At 36.9% G+C, this 22,024-nt stretch overlaps 1 long non-coding RNA gene across 1 annotated transcript in view; it reads right to left on the bottom strand.

Annotated features, from left to right (window-relative positions):
* The window catches only part of LOC119716827 (uncharacterized), a 49,049-nt gene that overhangs the window by 8,902 nt on the left and 18,123 nt on the right, over positions 1–22,024 (bottom strand). The window lies entirely within an intron of this gene.

The raw sequence follows: 22,024 nt of genomic DNA, 5'->3' as shown, positions 1-22,024 counted from the left end.
CATTACAACAGAGCAACAAACCATACTGTATGTTCAGGATGAGTTGTATGGAGAGTATTTATCTGATTGCATCTGTTTTTCAGAGAAGAAAACTGATGGTCTGTGGAAGTTGGTATTAGTTAGACCAGCATCTAATAAGTAGAAGGATTTTTTAGGGCATGTCAGTAAAATCATGCACTCCAGGAGAATACTCTAGCTTTAATGTATAACTACAGACAAGGAAGGATTGCCTACAATTTGTGCAAAGTGAAGGCAGATACTATCTGTGAGTTTGTTTTCACACTCACTCATTGTGATCTTGTTGAGCAGAAGGCAGCTAGAGGCTCTAGACTTTGGAGTGCAATGTGTTAGAGGAATTAAATACCCAGAGCACCAGAGGAATTAGTATTTGCTTACCCTCTTTGTACCTTAGGCAAACACACTGGAGGCTTTTTCTTTGCACATTAGCCAGTGCTCATTTACCTTCCAGATCTGTGGGTCAACTAGGCCATACAAAAGATGCTGTAGGAGGAGGAGATTGTTCACTTTAGAGTTCAAAACCTAGCTTAAGTTTGTCCTCTGTCCTTGAAACTAAGTCAAAATACAACTTGGCATGTGGACCCCAAGGGCCATGTATCATAATAATGCTGTACTGAATTTAGTCTACTTTTCACAGAAAGTATTGTTTTTCACTATATACCTCTGCTTTGGGACACAAACGGAGAGTCTGTCATTTAAGGCATGTGAGAAAGGGGTAATTAGCAGTTTGAAGAGTGCATTGTGAAATTTCTCCAGGTCACATTCTGGCTTTAATTTTGTAGCTTGCCAATCACTTTGAACTCCGAGGAAAGACTTAAGGAGGTACATGACATGGAAGTAGCAGAAATACTGCTTCTCAAGGAAGCAGAAAGTGTTCAGGTCTCTCAGAGAATTTACCAGATCTTTCCGTAGGGTGATAACTCTGTTACTGTTTTTAATAGGAAAGGCTGGGGTATCTTGGGCTCACAGTGACTGTCATGCTTGGTCTGAATTTAAGTGAAACCTGTAGTTGGTGCACTGCCTTTTTTTAAGTTACGTCCTTAAGAATATGACTGGAGACGATATAAGTAGTTTCTCTGTCATGTCCTTCACCACACTATCCCAAATGTTTAAATGATTTTTAATTCAACTGCACAACAGTTAATAAGGTAAAGAAAGATTTCCAGTATATTACAGAAAAAAAAAAAAAAAAAAAAAAAAAGAAAAAATAAAGAAAGAAAAAGAAGGAAATAGAAAAGCAAAAAAAAAAGTGTAGTTATGGAAGATACTAGGAACTGAAACCTGGTCTCCTAGTCCTAGTTTTTTTTTTTTTCCGTCCTGATCCTTTTTTTTTTTTTTTTCTTTCCTGGAAAACAAATTCAAGCAAAACTGCAGTTTGTTTTTAACTGACTGCATTAATGGTACTGTTTTCACTAGTAAAAAAGAGCTGTTCTGTCAATAAATGGCATTCTACTATAAAGCAATTTACTATACTTCTCTGAAAAATCTAATGAAAAGTAAAGCAGCACTTAATTCAATTTGTCTATATGTACCTCTTCTAACAAAAATGTTTTATGAAAGGTCCTTGAATGTAAAGTACACAAATCAAATGTAGTTGCCTGCTTCATCAAAATCAATTAGTTTTAAGTGTTTCAGCATTTTTGAGAACAGCAGTCATTCATTTTCTGTGATACTCTTTCTTGATAGCTCTCTGCTGACAGAGAAAGCTGTACACTATTGGCAACAGGTAAAAATGAGGATTTGTATTTCCCTCCATTACCTCTGTTACATTATTTCTAATAAATTAAAAAGCAGGCCACAAGAAGTAGTTTTTCTGGTGTGATGTCTAGCAAATGGCATGGGCCAGAGAAAAAAAACCTGCCTGGTTCTGGAATGTATGGCACACTCATACAGAGGCAAACCTGAGGTTGTAGGGACATACTTCCTTTTTTTTTTTTTTTTTTTTTTTTTTTGTTCTTGGTGCCATTGACCCAAAATCTAAGATGATTTCCTCTAGGGGGGAACAGTTTCAGCACAGCATCCCTTTCAACTCAGTCCACTGGAGAAAGAAATTAATACTGAGGTCTCCCACTTCCTCACCAACTGCTTTCACCAATAGACTATTTATAAAGGTGATGCAGCTGAAATGCTTTTCCCTTAGGCACATAAATGTTTTATTTAATCCAGCTCTTTGTTTCTCAGTAGACTAACACTCTCGTTCCACAAGGACATTCTCTGTCTGGAAAGCAAATACACGTCAAACATTGGGAACAATATGAGAAATCCTGAAAAGAAACCCATCACTCCAGCTAAATTATGAAAGAAAAGGCAAAAGCTGAATTAAGGAAAAGGCTTAATCTTGTCTGTGTTGGGGATGTCCTGTCTGAGAGCTTCTCAGGTGAGCCTCTCACTGGATTTTGGTGCAAGCAGGGTGTGGAGCTGTTCAGCTGGAGCTCTTGAAGGTACAGAGAGGCACAATTTCAGGTGTCCAGCAAAGGTTAGAATAGTAGAATGTGAGCCTCTTGAGTCACTCCACACATAGCAGGAGAGATGTCTCACTTTGTCTTTCTGTTCCCTGTTTGCAGCCTTTAAAGCAGTCCCTGTGTGCAATCTGAGTGCAATACACAGCAGACTTGCCGAGCCTTTGCTTTGTATGCCTCAGTGTCTGATCTACAAAGGGTAGTTAGTGCTTACCCTCCTCCCAGGTCTTCTGGGAGGATTCCCCAGCAGACTACCTGCGAGGTGCTTCCATGCTGTGTTACGCTGTATGGAAGTACTTCAAGTGGAAGCATGCAAGGGGTGATGGTAAAAGTCCTTGACTCCAAGCCATACTGTATTATTCTTGGAGAGTTTTATCCCTGATAAATGTGTGCGTGCAGAGTTCTGACATGTCCATAAATGTGCATTCCCTAAGATAGGTATTGATATTTTAATATTATTATTATTTTAATGTTAGCTGCAATCTCTTTCAATGATTAAAGGGAGACTTTTAAGTCAGTCCATCAGACTGGTAGTTTTGAGTTGCCACATGGTATGTCAGTGGTGCATGATGTGCTGTTTTAAAAACACAGTTAACAACAGATTAAAGATTAAAGATTCTTGAATGGCTTTTTTTTTTTTTTTTCTTTCAGAAAAATACCAGGCTTATGAAATCAGATCTTTCCTTAAAGAATGTATCTGTTTTGCCCCATATAAAATGGGAACCAGGAATCTTGAATCAGCTCCTGCTGGTCTGACTGCTAGGTGGCTTGTCTGGCCAGCTCCTGGGCAGGCTGCTGGGGAAGGAGCCAGAAAGCCGAGACTTCCAGGCTCCTGGAGGCTGGGCACTCAGCGCTGAGCTCCATTATCACTGTATCTAAATACTTCATAACCTTTGTTATGCTCAGTCTGTCAATGCCTTTATGCATAATAGAGGGACTACCATGCCCTTTTTGCTGATGAGAAACCAAAAGATTAATGGCATCGAGGTAGGTAAATCTCAACAAGCTTCTACTTTATGTGGACCTTTCATTGTGAATCCACTATTGACTCAGATCCCTGCAAAACTCCAACGTTTATGAAGTTCTGCCTGTGCTTTAGAGATCTGCTTCTGGCTCTGTGAATGTTGCATGCCCACAGAACTTGCACATGAATCCTGCTAGGATACACAAACCAAGTGTTTCTCTCTTTGCTTGCCTCCATCTGGGGGCAGACCATTCCATTTGGCTTTTACAGAATAAGAAAAAAAACTAATTTGTGAGGAGACACTGGCATCACTCTTTTCTAAGGACTTTTTTTTTTTTTTTTTAAGTCACAAATGTTGGATTCATACTCACACTTTGAGATGCCTATTTTTCCTGTGTATTGAACAGGTACCCTCAGGGCATAACTCCAACCTATGATTTATACTGAAAAGGGGTGGACCTTTTCTGTATTCCAGAAGTACTACTGAAAAAAAAGAAAAGAAAAGAAAAGGAAAGAAAAGGAAAGAAAAGGAAAGAAAAGGAAAGAAAAGGAAAGAAAAGGAAAGAAAAGGAAAAGAAAAGAAAAGAGAAAAGAAAAGAGAAAAGAAAAGAAAAGAAAAGAAAAGAAAAGAAAAGAAAAGAAAAGAAAAGAAAAGGAAAGAAAAGGAAAGAAAAGGAAAGAAAAGGAAAGAAAAGGAAAGAAAAGGAAAGAAAAGGAAAGAAAAGGAAAGAAAAGGAAAGAAAAGGAAAGAAAAGGAAAAGAAAAGGAAAAGAAAAGGAAAGAAAAAAGAAAAGAAAAGAAAAGAAAAGAAAAGAAAAGAAAAGAAAAGAAAAGAAAAGAAAAGAAAAGAAAAGAAAAGAAAAGAAAAGAAAAGAAAAGAAAAGAAAAGAAGAAAAGAAAAGAAAAGAAAAGAAAAGAAAAGAAAAAAGAAAAGAAAAGAAAAGAAAAGAAAAGAAAAGAAAAGAAAAGAAAAGAAAAGAAAAGAAAAGAAAAGAAAAGAAAAGAAAAGAAAAGAAAAGAAAAGAAAAGAAAAGAAAAGAAAAGAAAAGAAGAAAAAAAAATCTGACCCACAATGGCAAAAAGCTAGGCACTGAAATAACCAAACTCATTTATGGGTCAAGGCTCAAACCGAGGCAGTGAATCAGAGAGAGAGACAGGCATCTTACATCTCTCTCATTTGTTTTGGGATCTGCCAGGTGTGTTGGGATATAATATGGATCACTGAATCATTCTTTTCTCATACTTTGAAAGTCAATTCCCTTGACATTACTGAACCTATGTCTTCAGAAAGCCAAAAATTACTTAAAGCCCAATGAAATATAAATATTATAGAGTCAAGAAATAACATACATTACTATAACATTAGGCAGGATGGACCCCCTAACAGGCAACATACCTTTTGGGAACTAATATTTTGGGCTACTGAGAAACTCTGCATATATTTTTCAGGTAAAATGATCACCAAAGTGGGAAATCATGAGACCTTGAATGCCAGTTGAACATTCTGTACTGAGAAGGCTTCCTGACAGTATTTACCACCCTCAGAAAAGCCAGTCAATTTCCATCAAACTCAGTGGGAGACTTTTTGTAACTAAGGGAAGGGGTTTTCCCTACATATGGTATTAAAGTAGCAAAGTAGGTAGAAGCAATTTTAAAAAGTAGTCATGCATGGTAAATGCTGAAGGAGGAGAAACCTGTCTGTTCCTGAAGAAAGAGTTCAGCTGCTGTTCATTCTTACATAATTCTGCCATCTCCAGCTTGGGATACCTGATAGTCACATAGGTCAAGGCTGCCCTTGGGTTACCATGTTTTCAAAAATTGTCACAACTTTTGTGTGTATTAACTACATTTTTGTTGTGGTAACAGTTACTATTATTGATGGAAACAACTTTTTTTTTTTTTCTTTTTCTTTTTCTTCTTCCTCTCCCTTTTTTTTCAAAAAAAACAAACAGACAAAAAGACAGGACAAGAATAACTGTTCCCTTTCTATTTTGGCAATGCGAAAATAAACATTAGGAATAAAAATAGTAAACATAGTCATTAGGACTTGTGAACGTACATTAACTATTTCATTCTGTGATTAATCGAGCACAAATCAATTTAACTCAATGCACTTGCTTATCCCTTATTATATATGTCACAATAAAAAATCTCAGTTGCCCAGAGAGGCTGGGCTGCCTGTGTCCATAGAGGCTTTCAAGACCTGACTGGATAATGCCCTGCATAACCTGGCTTGGCTTCATATCAGGAGACTGGATTAGAGACACCCTGAGGTCCCTTGCAAACTGAACTAGGATTATAGGAAAGCTAGGATTGTAAGAAACATGTGCTCCCACTAATAAACAAAAGGGAAGTACTTATAACTGGATAGCATCAAAATAATAGCCTATATATAGAAAGACACACATGTGTTGCTATAAGTGGGCAAACTTTGCTCATCTTTTCCTTAGGCTGTTTGGATCTTTAGGACTCTAAAACTTTGTATCTGCCATGTGCAAATTAACACTTTGTGCAAATCTAACACTTCTTTTTTTTTTTTTTTTATGGGTCCAGGGCAAAACCTTTTCTTATTTATTTAGAATTAATTTAATAACTATTGACACCTACAGCATGTTTCCTTTTCCGCCTCTGCATCAATCCTTAACAGAGTAGAAGTGCATACACATATAAAATTATTTTACAGGTATTTTCATTAGAACTCAAGACCAAAAAAAAATTTATTTATTTTTTCTAAATACAAGACACTATGTTTATGTCCAGAAAGTCAAATATGTCTTTGTGATCTACTTTGTCTGAATTGATGTAGAATATAAATCATAAAGCACCAAGTCATGATTTATATAATTTCTGTCATGAGTGGGAAAAATAACAAGGAGATAACCATGTTTCCATACTCAACTGAAGACTTAAATGCTGACTAATGGGAATCTCTGATCATGGCATTTGTTGCTTCATTTCTCATTCATTTCTTCATGGAAGATAACCGACCATACTGCAGACGTAAGTGGCATTTCAGAGGATCAGGTGCTAGCTGCTGAAGTCGTGGATATGTTTTCACATCCAGAATTGTAAATCCTTCTATTCCTTTCAAAATATAAGTAATGTTTCCCTGCAGTTACAATGCAGATGCTCTTGTAGGTTATGGCAGCATAGTTGTGTATTACATGTAAGTTATGAGACTGATACTAAATATATTGCAAAGCTAAAAAAGGTTCTTAATAAATGTTTATAATCCTTGATTTAGTTTACAGGAATGCAACATAGAGTATCTATCTGCTCTGTGTCCAATCCAGAAAGAAATAGGATAATAGGATTCCCAGGGTCAGATCTGCAGCAGGAGGAGAGGAGAGCCTTGCTGCAGTCCTAGTCGATGGACTCCCCTTCAGCGGAAGCCCACCAGAGTGAGGGAATGGGAAATCAACAAAAACATGATCCATGAGCTACATCTGTTCCTCACTAGACCCTTTTATGGGATCAACAGGGTAGAGGTCCCATTGCTACTGTTGTTCAATGTTACTGTTCTTTTTAGTTATCAAACCCAAACACTTCTTTCTGCCCACCTCTACTATTATTTATATAGTTTCAGGGATGCTTGGAAATAGTCATGGCCCCGCCTAGGTTCAGAAACTTCAGAAAACTATTGAAGGTCCTCCTCTGTCCAAGCGAGGACTCAGAAAAGCTTTAAAAAGCCAACAGTTTTATTTAGGTCTTGATACTATTCAGATAGAATAATAATGCCAGTTTTAGACCCAAAATTTAAAATTCTGTTTTATAAAAAGTTACCAGCAGAGGCACTATTCAGGCCTGAACAAGGACTCATGTTTAGTTTCATTCCTGGTCTCCAGCCTAGTATGCTATGCTCTTTGAACCTGTCATATTCTCTGTTTTGTTATAGGATATGAACAATTTTACTTAGTTCATAAATAACTCCGAAAGTTATGGACAAAAAATGTGCTATAGAAGCCCTAGACCATTACTATTAGAAATACCTGTAATAAAAAACTTGAGAGTAGTCACTGAGGTATTATTTGTTAAGGAATTCACTGGTCCTCTGCTTCTCTTTTAAATGCTTGAAAATTAAATGTTGTAATATGCATAGTTAGTGTCTACTTTTATATCTAACTTTCATAGCTTCCCCAAACTGGTACACTGAAGTAACTGTAAGAACTTTGAGTTTGTTGTTCTTTTACATATCTACAGAAGGTATTACAAAACTGATTAATGTAGCTAATGGACAAAAACAAACAAACAAAAACAAACAAACAAACAAAAAAGATTTTTAAAGGAAACCTTGCCTTATATTTTCCTGCTTAGCTTTAGTTAATATTATTCATAAATACTCAGCACAAATCCTCTTGCTGGCTGGGGTACAGCACTGGGATGAAGGCATTAATCTCGTGGGGAGCTGTGATTCTGGGATCAACGTATACATTGAGACTTTGATGTTTCTAAGGCAGCTCTTGCTCTGGAGTTTCTTATGTGCAAGCTCGGTGCCTGGAAGCATGATTCCTGCTCAGGATACAAATAATGACAAATTGTCTGAATGTGGAAAAAACTCTGGAATGATAAATGTCAACGTTTTGTCTACATATATCCAGAAAGCTGCACTCGTGAGGTTTCTAAATCAGTGTGCTCTGTTTGTGTTCTTTGAAGTTATTTTTATAACTATTTCCCAAGCATTTGCACATCCTACAATGAGAACTACATATGCCCCAAGATTAAAATATCAGAAATAAGCCATTTTTAAACTATGAAAGCTCTAAACAAATGGTGAGCACTTTCTTTATATGCTAGCTAAAAATGCAACTCAAATAATAAAATAAATAATTGGATTTTGGAGAAATACTACATGTTATATATATTTAGCATTTTAAAAATGTAAGTTGATCCCTTAGGTTGACTTAATGTATAACTAAATTTACCATATGTTTTTAAAGCTTTTGTCTTAAAGTTCAATTTTTATTCCTTTTTTAAGGAGCAATGACACGCACACATACGCAGGTAAATAGTTCCATGAATAGCCTCAGGGTTTCTTGGCAAGAATGTAATTGTCTATGCACTGACTGTAACTGAATTGCCTTCCTTAATAATGAGATATTGGTTTTATAGGCCCCTGACTGCTCCCCCTTAATACCCATTAGTTATTTTTTTACCTTTTTAATGTCCTTTTCTCTTTTTCTTCCTACATGTTTCTTATGTTTCTTCCCTTTTTCACATCCCCGCTGCAAAAGTGCAGTGAATACAAGAAAATAAAGCAACAAAATGACTGTAAGCTGCCATTTACAGACTCCTATTTTCAAATAGAAGGTCCTGCAGTGCAATTGCTTTAAATGATGGTAGAGCTCAGAAAATCAAGCAAGCTCTCTCCTATCTTTCACAACAACACCTCCCTCAGGTAAAAAAGATTCTGCTGTCTTGTAATCTTTTAGGTCCAGAGACCTATAATATTGAAAAATAGTGATTTTGTTGTTGTTGTTGTATTTTTTTATTTTATTTTTTTTTATTTTTAAGTATAGTTGGGAATAATTTTCAGTAACATTTTAGAAAGAGCAGAGGGGGTACCTATTCTGCAGTGTCCAACAGGTGGTTACTAGTCCATGGACCTCATCTTCTGAATGGTGTCTAGGAGAAACCAACCCATTAAATAAGCATCATTGCATCAGTAGCGAAGCGAATTGCTCCATTGCAGATGATTTGGGTTTTCCTCTAGTGTTTTAGAGAAGTTTTAGTTCTGTGCTGGAAACCAGTATGTGACATTTCAACTCCCAGAACAAATGACAAAATTAGTGTCTAGGTCTACTGGGCTATTAGAATCATAGCTATGGTGTTGCTGGAATTATCACTGCAGTATATGTTGTCCAGTAGAAACAAATATATTCATAATACATGGTCACAATATACAATTCTTATATTACCGGTTCTTCCAAAATCAAATAGATAAATACTGAAGAATTCATATCTCCAGCCTTCTTTTACCACAGAGTAGCCTCACAGTATTGATTAGTAAATCCTGTGGAGGAGAAAGTATCATTCATTCATGAAATGGAAGTAAGCTGACACTGAGCAATCATTTTGAAAGGGCCAACTACTCATAATTCCTCTAGAAATAATCCATCATTATATTTGAACTTGGATTCTGGGGCTCAGAGGGAGAAAAGGGAAGGAGCTCTTCTCCGTATGGTAACACAGAGTTTATTTTAACACACTCACTAATGTCTTCAGCTGCCTTAACAGCTGATGCCTCCTCTGCATGAGAGCTGTACACCAAAGCTGTTGGGGGCTTTTGCTGGAAGGGAATGCACAGACTTTCATGATAGGTAGTAGCAGATTTCAAAGATGCAGAAAGCTGTTGCAAAGGACAGGAACAGAACTGGGTGGGTTGCATTGAGGTATTGCCCAGCTGAATAAAAAACACAGCTGAGACAAATTAGCTAATGATGCTGTCTGGCATGACCAAGCAAGACATCCCCTGAGATAAGAGACAGGCTTCTACTGCAACACCTGGATCTTGAGCAGACTTGAGAGATGGGGGAGGTGTTAGTCTGGTCAGTAGATAGGAAGGAAAGAAACCAGCTACTCCTGAAGTTGTCAAAGATGAGGTTCTTTGCTTTGCGTATGGGTTTTTTTTCTTTATTTCCCTGGGCTATGAAACACTTACTCTCCTAGGACTGACTTGGTTATGTATATCTGTATGCTAGCAAATGGGTAGGACTTTCCTCTAAGCCACCCCACAGGCTATATTAAGTATTCAAAGACATTTGAATAATTAAAAAAAAGCCCAAGCACCTAATTAGCGAATATGAAACCCTTTTTATACCACTAGCTACCTAGCAGAACTAGAGCTAGCTTTCAATATAATTTTGCCTTTCTTTCAATGTTTTTTTTTTTTTTTGGTGTTATAACATTTTCAGATTTTTCAAATGGGTAACACTGAGGTTGGGAAAAACTCTTCCAAATCATGTGATTTAAAGCCATTTTTTTCCCCTCAATTTTTATTCCTTTATACCTGTGTTCATTCTTCTGTATTTTATTTTACTTTTGTATTTTTTGATGGAGAAATGTAAAAAAAAAAAAAAAAAAAAAAAAAAAGAATTTCAGACTATTTTTTTCTTGAATAAGTTCTTAAAATCCAAACAAGAGAAACAGAGAAAAATTCAGATGAGTTACTGAGTAATAAATCACTTGTTGCAGAGGTATTTTTTTTAATTTTTTATTTTTTTTTCCCCAAGATTTCCCATTACTTTCCAACCTACTGTGTTTCCCATTTGAGCTTGTAGGAGATGATGTGGGTAGACAATAGCCATATTTCTGCCTCTGGTTTTATTCTTTTCTAAGAGTAAATTTTGTAATGCTTCTGTCAGAAACTAGATTTCATAAATGTTAACTAAATAAACTGCAGTGTTCCAAGGGGAAGATTGCCCAAACATGACTACAATTTAGCAGTTGCTTGTTCATACTATGAGTGCTGGATATTTTGAGAAAGAGCCACTCCATTATCATGGCAGAAAACTCAAGTTTGGAATTCAGGTGTCTCCAATCTAGAGTAAAGAGAATAACTCTTGACAACTTTTTAAAATCTTGGTCCCTTGCATCTGATTCCAAGTAAAAAGCACTACATTAAATCTTCATGCTAGGATTATAACCAATTTCTATTATTGTGGTTTTGTAGCCGTTAAATCACTTTGTGGAATCTTTTGTTGTCATAAAATAATACTTTTTTTTTTTTTTTTATTATTCAGTCTCTGCCATCAACACTTTTTGCTTCCATAATATGTTCTATCAATAAAGCATTTACTATCATTCAATCAGTGTAAACTCTGTTCAGGCTCATTTACTGTACATTTCTTGATGAAAAATTTGTGACAGCTCTAAAACCAACTGATCAGGGAGCTGATTTTTTAATCACATGCATGGGTGAAAGTATTTTACTAAAAAAGGAGATATGGAAAATAAGTAGATCATTATTACTGAAGCAGAGATTGTTTTATATTTTTATCTTCTAAAAAGCAGCTGAGAAGATCATTATTAAGAAGAGAATGTTATTTTTCAGAAAGATTTGGAGCAGTAACAGCTAGTGAGGCATTTTTATTAGCTTCAAGAGGGAATGCCTGTTACATAATATTAAAGCAACCATTACAGGTCACAAAATTCAGAGCTAGATGTGGAGGATAAAGCATTCACGAGGACACATATTCAGAAATTTGGTTTAGAAACTTGTACAGAATTGACATTTCCAGATTTCTTGTGTTCTGTATAGACATTAACGAGTACTTTTGCTTGAATAAAGTATATACATTTAGTACGTACATTTACTACATGATGCAAAATACTTTCACCTTGCCTTGGTCGGTATGGAAACATTTATTACTGAAAATAGATTTATACTGAAATCCATTATGAGATTTCAAGCTATAGTAATAAAATATTTGTTTTAGGGGGAAAGGTCGTCCTCCCTCCCCAAAAATAAAAATCTGCAGAAATTTTGTTCTCAGGGCAGGATGTATAGAACAGTTTTCCTTCTTGTATTAAGGGGAGGAAAGTTAAACTTCGTTTACAATAGTGAATGCATGTTTCAAGCTAAGCTAATTGAATTTCATCTACTTGTTCGCCAGTAGTCATGACACTTTTATTTCTTTCTGTTTCATCTTCTCCCCAGTAGGCTTTGCTTATTGGCACAGATGGATTCTGATATCAAAGGCAATTTCCAGTTGGCTTTAGGACAACTGTTATTTAATTGTTCCCTTTAACTGCCTTTCTCTGTCACCAGAAGCTTCTGAAAGTCTTGTATAAAAAAAAAAAAAAAAAAAAAAAAAAAAAAAAGCTGTTGGCCTGCTGGGATATTTCTTTGGAGCAATACTAGTAACAAATTTCACCTAGTAAATTCCACTCTAACTGCAGCATCTTACATTTCTCCATACCTTTTCTGGTGGCTCATTTTATAAAGATTTTACAAACAAGCAGCACGTTGCAGGTAAGCAGCAAATTGCACATTGCTGCAGCAACACCTACTTTTCCCCTGGGCTGCTGAGGAGAGCTACTGGAAAGGGGCTTGTGGCCTGGCAATGAAAGTGAAGGCTTTCAAAGGAAGCAGTTTCCATGACTGAAGAGGTCATTGCACCTCCTTGTGTCACCACTTCCCATGGAAAAAGGGCAAGCACTGGATGGGACCCTGGGGCAGCCTTCAGCTTTCTGGCATCTTCAGAGATAGTTGCTTGGGGAGGTAAGTTGATCTTTGAAAAGGGAGCAGAAAAAGAAAAGGGGCTTTCAAAGTATGCCTACATGATATCTGTGGAGGACTGTCTCTGTCCACGCTCATGCTGGATTGAGGAAGGAAGCCTGGTTCTAGCCATGGTGGCAGGACATGAGCCTGTTTGTCTCCTGCCACATCGATGCAAACCTGCAAGCACATCAGGAATCTCCATACCACGTTCCCAGCATGGGGTAAATGTGTCCTCAGTCATAATGTACAGACTGAACTGCTTCGGGGACACTGCTCCTTCTGTTGGGATGCATTGTACTTATGCTGGTAGGAACAGGTGTGTGGTGTCAACTATGCCATTGTAAAAAACGTTGTTTGAGTAGCTGGTGGCAATGAAAGAAGAGACAGTTTGTAATCCTACCTCCTTTCCTAGCCAGACAGGTTTTGGAAACTTTTTTTTTAATATTTGACAAATAGTATAAAGAACATGCTAACATGCTGAAGACAAATTTACTTCTTTCCCAATTAGTGGATCAAAATCGGCTTTAGCTTTCTGAGGGTCAAGAGGGTGTGAAAAGGCTTCAAAGTAGGTTTAGACGTGTCCTGTAGAATATGACAGCAGCATTTCTTTGTGTACCATAATTATTAAAGAACTGTTGATTGACAGACAAGAGGTGTGTGCATTTGAGCTTCAGAGCAGTACAGTGTGTAAATAGGTGAGTAGTACACTGAAATATTGTTGCATTCAGCTGAAAAGCTGCAGGGATAATTGATCTTGACTCGAAAGGAAATGGAAACTTGAGCAGGAGGGATAATTTGGGATTATCACATTAATAAAAGGAAAAGAAGGTGCAGACTTAGGTTATTTCTTTGAATATTATTTCACACACTTACAGCAACTTATATTTGACAAGCCATCAAAGATGCCAGAGACAAAGTTCTCTGCATTTCCAAGCACACAATGTGCTTAGAAACTAAATTCTTTTTCTGTAAGATCATGAGTCTTTTCTAAGCAAAGGCAATGCAAAGAGCTGTCTGTAGGAAATATCCCCAACAAGAGCTCTGTTCTGAATCTTTTTTGCATCTGAGTTTTATTTATGTCATGTGCTCTTGCGTGCATGTTTCCTGCTAGCTCAAGAGTGCATAATCAATCCCAGAGAAGATGCACTCCCAGGCCATGAAGTGAGATTCAATCAAGGATACACTTCTGGTGCATTTAAATGGTCCTTAAGTAATATTTATTTTTATGCTGACATATATGTAATCCTAGTAAACCCCTCAATCATGCTCTAAATATAAAGCTGTAAGCAAAATTATCCTACAGACAAATAAACTTAAGGATTTAAATTTTAAAACAGGAAACTTTTATGCTGATGCAGTAGTAACACTCATGGATATAGTCGGGGGCATCATTCATTGACAGACAGCTCTGTGAAGTGGCTTGGCATCGCAGTACTCCAATCTGTACTGTGCTGAACTCCAGTGTAACTCATAAACCCTCACATCAAGTCATCATCTCCCTTACATATTCCATGAGAGCAAAGAGCATATGTAATGAAAATGGGAGTCTGCAAAGCTGTTGGAAAAATCCTTAGCAGGGAGTGGAAAGACATTTTCTCAGGTTATTGAGCAGCTAATTGGGCTTTGGGAGAGCACCTCTCTTTCCTTGGTATTTACAGGAAAGGTCAATTTCCTGTGATGAAATAAATTGGGGGTAGAAACTGTACTTTCTTTTCTGGTTGCTCAAGGTCACTGCAGTAGTTTGACCCTTATTTCTCATGACTTTGCTCTGACAAAGGTTCTGTAGGGCAATCTGACAGGACAGTGTCTCTGTCATTCACAGGTGGTAACTCTTTTATTCCAACTCCCCCCATATGGGGAATAATTTAAATATCAATTTGTCCAGAGTAAAGAGTGAGTGCAACCCGGAACCTCCAGTGTTACAGCATTCACAAACAGAAAGGGGAAACCTGACCTTCAGTCCTGCACTCTTTAATACTTAGGCTGAAGCAGGAAGAAAGCCACACTTTCTGTGGCCCAACAAGCATGTAATTTTATTCAGCAGGGAACAGTTTTGACAAAAACAAATAAGAGGCAGGCAGGAACCCACACACGCAGAGCTTTTAGCAAGGCTGTCAGTCCTGCAGCAGGTAGACTCCAAGGGTAGAAGAGTGATCATCCACAGCCCTGAAGAGAGGGTGGGAGGAGGGAGATATTAATATATTCCCATACATTTTGTGAATAATGACTGTGGCCCCAGATCTGACTGGATTGAATTTACCATGAAAAGTGCAAAGCTTGTTTGACTGAACAGACTACACACAGGATTTCACCAGCAGTCTGATGGCACGTCCAAGAGACCCTTTCTGAAACATTTGTCCCACTGTTGCTTTTATAAATAAGCCAATATAATTATAAAATAAGCCAAATAATTATTATTCTCAATAATATAAATAATATAAATAATATTATTGAGAATATAAAGCTGTACTGCCAGTTCCATCTCTCTGTATTGTTCACCTTGCAAATGGGATTGTTTGTGTATATTAAAAGAAACTTTATTAAGTATATATATATATGATCACTTATGGTGATCATGTTATTGCTACTGTTTCTATCTATTGAATGAGGTAATGAAGTAAGGAAATGAAACATTCTTTGGTTTTGAGATTGCTAGTGAATTATGCAGACAGATCATTTTCCCATCTTAAATCTAAATAATTCAGTTGCCATAGGATCAAAGTATGTGTTACACTGCCCTCAGTTTTCCACGCATTGATTCATCCTTATTCCCCTTAGCACATTTTCCCTTTGACTTGATAATGCTCATAAAAGGAGTTGGCAGTGAGTGTGGTCAGCATCCAGATTGCTCATTATCACGCTTATTGTTCTAAGCCTTATGTTTGCCTCCTCCTCTTGTAACCATTTCCATTTGAGAAGTAAAACCTTATCCTGTGTGTGAATCTGTGCGAGCACTCAGGAAAAAGGCAAAACTGTTGCATTTGTGCTGTACCATACAAAAGCAAATACTGCAAAATATTTTTTGTCGTTGTTGTTCATAACTTAAATTTGTGAAGTAAAATATGATAGCATAAATACAGATTCAGTCACCAGTGGTATTTGTACTTAACTTTCTCTAATATATCAGAGCAACCACATTCCGCTAGAAAAATGAGACTTCTCAGAGTGAGTTTCTGGTTTAGTGGCAGTATTTGAGGGCCAGTGGTGTTAAACTAATGAACTTGGGTGTTACAAGCCAAGGACCTTTTTGTTCACTGCTGCACTTTTCACACAGCATCACTCTACTGAAGCCTGATGAGTTGCCCCAGGTTAAGAGTGGCACAAGTCTGGTTCTCCAGTTATACAAGTCAGGTTCTCCAGTTACTTGCTAGCAGAGAGAGAGCAGTCTTCCCCGTGTCAGTCTATAATTGTATTTTTTAGACACTGTACATTTATAGAGAGCTCCACATAGAAGGACACACTCGGAGTCATTCCTGATAGTTTTGAATTTTTTTAGTAATATATTCCAAAAGGCTCTTTGTGCCAAAGTCTTTCAAGCAGTTCCTTTAATCACCTTATACTATCCTTATGCACATGGATATATACTATTAAATCTCTTTTTATCCTCTTTTCCTTAGCAAAGAATTATTTTCTATATTTATCTTGCCTAACAATGAAGTCCCAATTATATGGAAGCCTCTTGTTTCTTTCACATTAAACATAAATAGCAATAAAAATAGTCCTTTCTATGACTAGTTCACCCAGCTCTAAAATAAGTTACTTGAATAAACATTTTTTTGCTATCTTAATGCAAAAATGTTTTTAATGGTTTTAAATGGTTTTCTCAGTGAATGATTTATTTTATTTTATTTTATTTTATTTTATTTTATTTTATTTTATTTTATTTTATTTATTTATTTTTTCTACTAATTGTAAAACTGATGAGAATATTCCTTGTTACACAGGAAATTTCTATTTCACAATTTGCTTTGGGTAGAAACTTACAATTCTCTAATTCAGCTTATTTAAGATGTACCTAAAATTCTTCCAGAAGAAAGAAAAGTGAGACTAGAGCAGATGGCCATTTTTATCAGAACAAAATTTTTGTCAGATCACAATACATTTAATGATACAGCTTTATTTTTAGCTCTCACACTTGTTTTTGTTTGATTAAAAATATTAAAATTTAAATCTCAATTAATGAAATTGAAAATTGCCAGTTCTACTCAGAAGCAAAAGTTCTCAGCCTTCCTTGACTTCACACATCTGTTGGCTTTACCACTGAGTCACCTTGTTTTATCAATTGGTTGTTAAGGATGGTTAATAATGTTCTGCAGTCATATGAAAGAAAATTCTGCTGTAGGGGACTTGGGCACATGTGGTATTGCCACAGTAAATGTACTGATTTGACAATTGTATTGTTATGTTTTCTGGGACTTGTAACACTGAAATTCAAATCCCTGAGCTATGCACATAAGTGCTGCAAGGGGGACAATAAAATGGTAATATTGTTGAGAAAGGAAAAGGAGAAACTCACAGCTTCACGTGCAACTTGGTATCATCACAAGTACTTCTGTCTTACAAGGAGTCTTTGAAGCTTGACTGATGGTAGAGTGTTTTCTGCTTTATATTCACATAGAGAATATCCTTTCTCAGCTCAGAAGTCACGTAGCCCATTGAGGAGATATGAGTGCTCAGGTTCAAATGGTTTGTCAAAATCAGAGCTGTTTTCTGATTTAACACAATTTGGTTTGGAGGGTTAATTCTGTTTTTTTTTTTTTTTTTTTTTTTTTTTTTTTTTTTGTGTGTGTTTGTTTTTTGTTTGTTTGTTTGTTTGTTTGTTTGTTTGTTTTCCCCAAATATATAATTGAATTCATACCAGGAAAAAACACTCTTTTTGTGTACATTAAACACTAGCTATTTATCGTTTGCACAGAGAAAACCATAAAACCAAGGAAAAAAAAAGACTTCAAAAGATTGTTTAGACCACATCCCTTAACTGGTGCAGCATAATAGCTCCTGCATCAGCTCTCACAGGTGCTTGCCTAACCTCTTCTTGAAAGCAGTCAATGGCACATTGTCCTGATTTGGACTCTTTCCTCCCTACCAGTTACAAAGTTTTCCCCAGTTTCCAGCCAGAATCTTCTCTGTTCCAAATTAAACCTATTTCACTTCGTTCCTCCCAGCAGGCATGCAAGACAATTGATCTCTATCCTCTTTCTGTTCAAACAAGTAAGACTGGAAAACATTTCACATAAACATGCACATTCATCTGAGAAACCACTCTGATTCATTGTTTCTCTTTTGAATGGGAAGCTGGACTGCTGTGACTGGTGATTTTGAGATCTTACAAGAGTTGCAATCTACTCTAATTTGTAAATAAGATTTCAAATTTCAGAAACAAACAAACAAAAACTAAATGCAACTGAGGTATCACACATCAGGCACCTTCCCTTCTGCTTCCTTGAAACATAGCTTTCAATTACATAAATAATGAAACAAAGTCATACTGCAGTGCAGCTATTTCACCCCATGTTGTGGTATTAGTCCAGCAGGCAGCTAAGCACCACATAGCCATTCATTCACTCCCCCTGCAGAGGGATGGGGGAGAGAATCAGAAGGAAAAAAAAAGTAAAACTTGTAGGTTGAGATAAGGACAGTTCAATAGGAAAGAAAAGGGGAAAAATATTGCACAAAACAAGTGATGCACAACACAATTGTTCACCATCAGCCAACTGAACAATGGTAGCACCCAATGGCCAAGTCCCCCTGGTTCTATTGTTGAACATGATGTCCTATGGTATGGGACATCCTTTTGGTCAGCCTGGGCCAGCTGTCATGGTTCTGTCCCCTCTCAGTTCCCTGTACACCCCCAGTCTCCTCAATGGCAGGACAGCATAAGCTGAAACACCCTTGACTTAGTGTAAGCACTGCTCAGCAAGAACTAAAACACAACTGTGTTACCAGCATTATTCTCATTATAAATCCAAAACACAGCACAATACCAGCTAATAGGAAGCAAATTAACTCTATCCCAGCTGAAGCTAGGACACTTCAGAATATGCTCCATGCTGTGCAAAGCCTGTACAATGCAACATTACTTCCTCTACCAGCATCTCCTACATATCTTTAACCCCTGGAGGAGAGGGCATCTTGTTTATAAAGGTCAATGCCACCACGTGAAATCAAAACAGCTGGGATGCCATGGTTTGTTCAAGCCACCACACTGGGAGGATAGAACAATTGGTTGGAGGCATCTGATAGAGTTTCTTACTCCTTTTGTTGTGCCTTTAAATATGTGCACTGAAGCAGATGATCTGGGAGTAAAAGTGATTTATACTGATTTGATTTGATTAGAAAATGCCAACAACCACAAGGAGATTCTGCTATACATTGCACTATAATTCTCATAATGCAACCTTCCATTTCAGATAATTGATTATTTCATATTTAGTGGCTAGGTTCTGAAATTATCAAGTCTTTTCCTATGTTCAACCTTATACATCAGGTCATACAGGGCCTAATGACAGTATGACTAAGGTATCTATAGGCTTTTATGCAAATCACTACACTAACGTAAGTCTGCTCTTTCTGACAAGACTACAAATCCCATGAAGATGGCTCCTTCTGTACCCATCCGGTTCTACTGGTGATGGAAGACAGTAAGGTAGAGAACTGTGCCAAGGGAGAGTACTTGTGTCCCATTTAAGGTGCAACAGGAGACACAATGACTCAAGATCAGAGAGTAACTCTTTTTTTTTTTTTTTTTTGATCTAATCACTGTATAGATAGTAATAATCTCTCATTTCTTGAGTAGGACTTATTGATTTGTTTGCAAAACAGGTGCACACCTGGAATGAATCTTGTTTGGGTGTCCATGGGAAGTGTTGTCTGTGGAATCACCTCTATGAGAAAAGACTAGATGGTGTGCTATGCCAGACACAGACAGTTCCAGACAGTTTTGCAATGGACCCATCAAAGGACACAGCTAAGCTCATCAGCCAAACCGGAGGCTCCACTGGAAAAATGTATTTAAGAAAGTGCAAGATGCTATATAACATAGAGAAGAATGAGGAAAAAAGTGTATGAAATAACCCTGCAAATGTGAAAGTCAGGAAAGAAGGAGTGGGAGGAGGTGCTTCAGGTGCTGGAGCAGAGATTTGCCTACAGCCCAGGGTAATACCATGGTAAGACTTAAAGCTGCTCCCCTTGAGTCCATGGAGAGGACCATGCCAGAGCAGATGCACACTGCACACTGCACACTGCCACACTGCAGCCCATGGAGAACCCCCACACTGGTACAAAGTTGACCCTGGGAAAAAATGGTGATGAGGGGAAAGTGGTGTTTTAATTTTGCTTTAATTTCTCACTACCCAAAACAATCAAACTTGCATTAAATTAAATTAGTTTTCCCCAACTTAAGTCTGTTTTTTCCACTACAGTAATTGGTAAGTGATCTCCCTGTTTTTATCTTGACCCATAAACTTTCTTTTCTTACGTTATCCCCTCTCCCTGTTGATTAGGGAGAGTGAAAGAGCGGCTGGGTGGGTGTCTGGCAGCCAGCCAGGTTAAAACCACCACAGAATCATTGCATGCAGTGTTTGTAAAATAATACGTATCAGTATTTTTGAAGCTAGAATGAATCATTATAAACCCAGGATTGGAATACCAGCATTTGTGCATGCTATCACTTAATATTTTTTTTTACTTACCATGACTTCTAAAAGTTTCTGAATTTCAAGGTATTTTATACGTGACTGGGACATCACTCTCCTGATCTCTGTACATTGTTATCCTTTGATCATATTACAGGTAGGCTTAGTAACACCACTTATTTGAGGGTTCACAACAACTTGAATTAAATATTCCTGGCTTCAGTTGCTTATAACATTGATACATTTCTGCTTTTGAGATACATGATTTCTGTGGTGTATGTATATTTTTAGAAAATATAAACCACAGTATTTCTATCATTTCAGAAAATGAAGTAATGGAAAAATGTTATTTTGTCCATCACAGAAATGAAATCATTCAGAAACAAGAATCCTTAAAAAGGTGTGCTAAGTATCACAGACAGGTCCTGCCAGCCCTGCTTTGGCACTACCTCTGCTCTTTGTTTTATCAGGATACACATTCATTCCCTAGCCTCATATCTAACTTCTAGAGGAAGTAATATTTTCTTATGATTGAGTGGAAACCAGGAGCTCTGTTCATTTATTGGCGCTGCATCAGAACAATTATCTTTTTAAATGATTACTGTATCTCTATTCCCTACATTTATTTTAAAACAGCTATTTCCTTCTCCCCATTTTTTATCTGACCTGACAATTACATATGTATCAGGGCTGAAATGCCATCTGCGTGTTTGTGGAATGCTTATTCTACTAGGGCTGTGCCTTAAAATTGAGTACTTTTGATGTTGTCATAAAAATATAATCTGGAATATCTATCAAGACCTTTAAAATTAGGCAACAAATCTTGGTGCTTTAAGGATTTACATACTTTCCTAAGCAAGTTTAATCTCCATGAAGAAGCAGGAAAAAAAGAACGTTTTTGCATCTGTAACAATTCTGTAAAAATGACAGTATGATATGTCTGGATAGACAAAGAGAGTAATATGAAAGGATGTGCACTGGTGTTTTTCAGAGCTATATCACAAAATCCATGAAGGTGGCATGAAGCGGTAGTTGTCACTAGTACTAGTATTTATCTTCTTTCCTTGTAACACTACAGGATCTGATACAGTGGGGATCTTTTTCCATCTCTCATCATGACACTGCACCCAGAACTATCAGATTTGACATTTTATATTGCACATTTGTAGATAGGGAAAAATTATAATGTTATTTATATATATATATTCTATATTTATAATGTTAGTTATAAAAGGTTGGGAAAAAAAATGATAGCAGGACTTTGCTTGGATGAGATCTCTGGTTAGTTTCAGACTTCATAACCTACATGAGGATGTGGAACACAGATGGAACATCTAAAGAAATCTTAGTCATTGTTAGCATTACACATCCTTCTGTAAGCACAGGAGAATATGTCATCACAGCTTGAAACATAGGACCTTCATGGATAAGCTAAATTACATATTTTGCCAGTTAATGTAAGAATCCAGGCTCTGTTTTATGAACTCTACCTTAAAGGTCAAATAATCATGCATTTATATGATATGTGTTCTAGTATGGCCAATGCACAACTACAGAGCACCACACTCATTATTTATTCATTTTCCTGGGTATGGGGAGTACTAGATGAATGAAGGATAAAGTCAATAGAATGGATGTATGGGTTTAATCACATCAGCTGTTTCTAACATTTAATCATACCCAATTTGCTTAGTGTATGGCTATTTATAGGCTGTCAGACATTACCATA

Source organism: Anas platyrhynchos, chromosome 4, assembly GCF_047663525.1.
Source record: "Anas platyrhynchos isolate ZD024472 breed Pekin duck chromosome 4, IASCAAS_PekinDuck_T2T, whole genome shotgun sequence".
NCBI classification, from domain to species: Eukaryota; Metazoa; Chordata; class Aves; order Anseriformes; family Anatidae; genus Anas; species Anas platyrhynchos.
This window is presented reverse-complemented; position numbering and strand designations above follow the sequence as displayed.